Raw genomic sequence first — 5,000 nt, 5'->3', positions numbered from 1 at the left:
AGCAAACGTGGAAAGAACGCGATATACCGATACCACTATCAAGCAAACGTTTTTTTTTTTCTTCGCTTATGTGGTCAGTCAGACACTAAAGTTCACGAAAGGAAACGTTTTTTATAAACGTTTCCACAATCAAGCAAACGTGGAAAGAACGCGATCAGAACATATACCACTATCAAGCAAACGTTTTTTTTTTCTTCGCTTATTTGGTTAGTCAGACACTCTAGTTCACGAGAAGAAACGTTTTTTTTTTTTTTTAACGTTTCCACAATCAAGCAAACGTGGAAAGAACGCGATCAGAACATATACCGATACCACTATCAAGCAAACGTTTTCACTTCACTTGGTCGAATGCTTGCTCTCTCTGTCTGTCTTTCTCACTCGCTCTCTTTCTCTTTCTTTCTCCTTCTCTCTCTCTCTCTCTCGCTCTCTCTCTCTCTTTCTCTCTCACTTGTATTCTTAGTTCTCGCCGACTACGTCAAATGGCAACATTAAGCGTCTGAATTCTGATTTAGTTTGGATACGGAGGGAGGGACGGGGGAGTGGGGGAAGGGGGGCCCCGGTTAGGAGAGGGGGGAGGGGGGGATGAGAGAGCATTAGCGAGCGTGCGGCTAATAATAATAGAGATGAAAGAGATAAGGCCCAACACAGTAGTATGCGTCACCTGTAGTGTTGGCACGGGTTCTTGTCCCCTTCTTTTCTCTCCTCTTTCTCTCTCTCTCTCACTCTCACTCTGTCTCTCACTCTCTCTCTCTCTCTATCCCTCTCTCGCTTTATCTCTCCCTCGCGTCTGCAGGTGGCGCAGGTGGCACCGCGATGGCACACGTGAGCCTGTCTATTTCCACGGCAGCTTGGCACTTTTGACGAGTGTGTCACGTGGAGTAATGAGTCGCTCACAGGCACCCAAAGGAGCCACGGGAGAGAGAGAGAGAGACAAGAATAGCAACGGCTGAAGATTTCTCCCCCCCCTTTTTTTTTTTTTTTTTACCTTTTTATTATTTAAACGTTGCAAAGCGGTGCTGGTGCGTTGCCCGTTTAGGGAGGCGGGGGGGAGGGGGGTGGTTGGGGTGGGGGGGAGGGGGGAGGATGAGATGAGACTGTTATAGAGGGTAGAAGGTAAGGGGTAGGTAGAGAGGATGAAGGAAGAGGGAAGAGGGAAGAGGGAGGGAGGGAGGGTGGGGGGGTTTAGAGTGAATCAGTAGTGACAGGCAGACCGAGAAGTGACTGTTTTTTTTTTTTTTTTTTTTTTTTGTGACGCAATAAAGTAATTTAATAAGGAGGCGAGGAGACAAGAGGGGCTCCAGTGGGGGGAGGGAGGGAGGGAGGGAGGGCAAAGAAGTGCCTGAGGTAGCGTAGGTGAACTTGACTTCGTAGGTGCATACGCTTCTCCTAATGACACCACCTGCAAGGAAGAAGAGAGAGAGAGAGAGAGAGAAACAAGACGTTAGTTCGACTACAAACATCCTTCATTTCTGATTTGCTTTTAGATGCACGTTGCTTTTAATTCATCTTAGTCTAGCAATTCGAAGCAAGTTTAAAAGCATAGTAGCGATGACTTAGCTGAAGGTGAGGGTGAGACAGACACAACCAGCTGTCATATGTATATCAAAACCAGTGTGTTTTTTTGTCCCTTGAATATGACACATGTTATGATGTCTCAGTTTGTATATTGCTGCTACACGTGTCTTTACCCTTTTTCCTCTTCTATTTTCTCTCTTGTTTAACCTTCGTTTCTTATTTTCTCTCTATTTATGTATACGTGTTTATCTTTTTTTATTTTTCTATTTGTGTCCTTTTATCTAATATTCTACACTTGTTTTTTGTTTGCTTTTTGCAAATTGCCTTTCGTAACTTGGCCAAAGCGAGGGATGGAGGAATAGAAATTCTCTCTCTCTCTCTCTCTCTCTCTCTCTCTCTCTCTCTCTCTCTCTCTCTCTCTCTGTGTGTGTGTCTGTGTCTGTGAGCTCCCCTCTCTCTTTCTCTTTGTGTCTGTCTGTCAGTCTCTCTCTCTCTCTCTCTCTCTCTCTCTCTCTCTCTCTCTCTCTCTCTCTCTCTCTCTCTCTCTCTCTCTCTCTCTCTCTCTCTCTCTCTCTCTCTCTCTCTCTGTGTGTGTGTCTCTGTTTCTCTGTCTCTCTGTCGCTGTCAGTCTGTCTGTCTGTCAGTCTCTCTCTCTCTCTCTCTCTCTCTCTCTCTCTCTCTCTCTCTCTCTCTCTCTCTCTCTCTCTCTCTCTCTCTCTCTCTCTCTCTCTCTCTCTCTCTTTCCTTCTCTTTCTCTCTCTCTCCCTCTCCCCTCTCCCTCTCTCTCTCTCTTTCTCTTCCTCCCTCTCCATTTCCTTCTCTCTCTCTCTCTCTCTCTCTCTCTCTCTCTCTCTCTCTCTCTCTCTCTCTCTCTCTCTCTCTCTCTCTCTCTCTCTCTCTCTTTCTCTCTTCCTCCCTCTCCCCTCTCCCCTCTTTCTCTCTCTTTCTCTTCCTCCCCCTCCATTTCCTTCTCTCTCTCTCTCTCTCTCTCTCTCTCTCTCTCTCTCTCTCTCTCTCTCTCTCTCTCTCTCTCTCTCTCTCTCTCTCTCTCTCTCTCTTTCTCTCTTCCTCCCTCTCCCCCCCTCCCCCTCTCTCTCTCTCTCTCTTTCTCTTCCTCCCCCTCCATTTCCTTCTCTCTCTCTCTCTCTCTCTCTCTCTCTCTCTCTCTCTCTCTCTCTCTCTCTCTCTCTCTTTCTCTCTCTTCCTCCCTCTCCCCTCTCCCCTCTTTCTCTCTCTTTCTCTTCCTCCCCCTCCATTTCCTTCTCTCTCTCTCTCTCTCTCTCTCTCTCTCTCTCTCTCTCTCTCTCTCTCTCTCTCTCTCTGTCCTCCCTTTCCCTCTCTCTTTCTTTTCTTCCCTCTCTCCTTCCTTCTCTCATTCTCTTCTTTCCCCGCGACCTCCTTCTCGTTCAACTTTTCTGAGCTTTTTTATTTTTCACTTCCCTTTATTTCATTTTCTCCTTCCTTGGATCGCCTTCTTTTCATTCCTTTTATTCTTGTCTTCCTCTTCTCTTCCCCTTGTCTTCTTCATTCCCTAACTGACCCTATACCTCCTCTCTCACTCCTTCCCCCCTTAACCGCCTTTGTCTTTCCATACTTTTCTCACTCCATCCTCCCCTTCCTTTCTCCCTCCTTCCCTTCCCTTCTCTATATTTCCCTTCCTCCCTCCCTCTTGTCCTTCTTTTCTCTCTCCTTCCCTTCCTTTCTCTCTCCTTCCCTTCCTCCCTCCCTCCTCCCCCTCCTCTTTCCCTCCCTTTCTCTCTCTTTCTCTTCCTCCCTCCCTCCTTCCCTTCTTTTCTCTCTCCTTCCTTTCCTCCCTCCCTCCTCCCCTTCCTCTTTCTCTCCTTCCCTCCCTTTCTCTCGTCTTCTCTTCCCTCCCTCCCTTCCTCTCTTCCTTCTTCCCTTTCGCCCTCTCTCCTTTCCTTCTTTTCTATCTCCTTTTCTTTCTCCTTCCCTCCTTCCCTCCCTTTCTCTCTCTTTCCCTTCCTCCCTCCCTCCTTCCCTTCTTATCTTCCTCCTTCCCTTCTTCCTTCCCTCCTTCCCTTCTTCTCTTCCTCCTTCCTTTCACCACAACCAAAAAGCTCCTCCTCCCATTCCCTCCACACCCCTCCCCTCCCCTCCCCACACCCATCCCAACCCCCCTACCCCCCAAGAAAACAATATTTCTGAACTCCCTTCTCTATAATATAATATTTCTATATATTTTTTTTTCATCTTCCTTCTTTTTTTTTTTTGGGGGGGGGGGTATGGGGGGGAGGGGACAAGATGGAAGAAGAGGCAGAGGCACAGCATCCGAGAAAGAGGCCCTTTGTCCCTTCCTCATCTCCCGTCGGCCACAGGATGTCTTGACTGTCACGTGCGTTTATGACAGGCTTTTTGGTCCATGTCCGAGCACGATGTCCAGCTTCGAAGGGAAGGAGGGAGTGGGGGGAGGTGTAAAGAGGGGAAGCGAAGGGGTGGGGGGGGGTTAAAGAGGGGAAGGGTGGGAGAGGAGGAGGTGTAGAGAGAGGAAGCGAGGGGTGTGGGGGGAGAAGGGGAGGTGTAAAGAGGGGAAGCGAGGGGTGTGGGGGTGGGGGAAGTATAAAGAGGGGAAGGGTAGGAGAGGAGGAGGTGTAAAGAGGGGAAGCGAGGAGGTGGGGGAAGTATAAAGAGGGGAAGGGTGGGAGAGGAAGAGGTATAGAGAGGGAAAGAAGGGGGTAGGTAGGAGAAATATAAAGAGGGGTGAAGGTGGAGGAGGTATAAAGAGGGGAAGGAAGGGGTACATTGGGGAGGTATTAAAAGGGGAGGGGGATTAGAATGAGCGAGGGATATAGCTGGGAGAAGGAGGAGGGAAGAGAGGGGATTACTGGGAGAGGGGAAGTGAAGAGAGGAAGAGGAGGACGGGTAAGAAAAGGAGAAAGGGGGAACAGAAGAAAGGAGACGGAGAGAAAGGGGAGACAGGAGCCGAGAGAAGAGGGAGAAAGAGTGAAAGAGAGAGTGAGAGAGACAGAGAGAGAGAGAGAGAGAGAAGAGAGAGAGAGAGACAGACAGACAAAGCGAGAGCGAGACAGAGAGAGAGACAGACAGACAGAGGAACGAGAGAGAGAGAGAGCGAGAGAGAGAGAGAGAGAGAGAGAATGAGAGGGAAATAGGCGTGGAAAACTCTTCAGCAACTGTCCGCCACCGCCGATGTCGTTTCCTCCTGACAACAATGTTTCCCAACACTATTACAGCATCGGTTCTTCTTGAGATGGCGCTTGTCGTCTCGCCACGCGCCGTGCCTCCGCGTCTGTCGGTCGCGCTGTCGGGATTGCTCTCTCGCTCTCTCTCTCTTTCTCTCTCTCTCTCTCTCTCTCTCTCTCTCTCTCTCTCTCTCTCTCTCTCTCTCTCTCTCTCTCTCTCTCTCTCTCTCTCTCTCTCTCTGCGTCTCTGTGTCTCTCCCTCTCTCCCTCTCTCCCTCTCTCCCTCTCTCCCTCTCTCCCTCTCTCCCTCTCTCCCTCTCTCCCTCT

The 5,000-nt window shown here is 49.3% G+C and overlaps 1 long non-coding RNA gene across 3 annotated transcripts in view; it reads right to left on the bottom strand.

The window, feature by feature from the left end:
• LOC147469153 (uncharacterized) overlaps positions 1-5,000 on the bottom strand; it is a 339,895-nt gene that overhangs the window by 757 nt on the left and 334,138 nt on the right. The window lies entirely within an intron of this gene.

This window comes from Penaeus japonicus, unplaced genomic scaffold (genome assembly GCF_977035675.1).
Source record: "Penaeus japonicus unplaced genomic scaffold, GWHDUDI00000001_assembly GWHDUDI00000023, whole genome shotgun sequence".
NCBI lineage: Eukaryota > Metazoa > Arthropoda > Malacostraca > Decapoda > Penaeidae > Penaeus > Penaeus japonicus.
The sequence above is the reverse complement of the archived record's forward strand: the minus strand, read 5'-3'. Positions and strand labels throughout refer to the sequence as shown.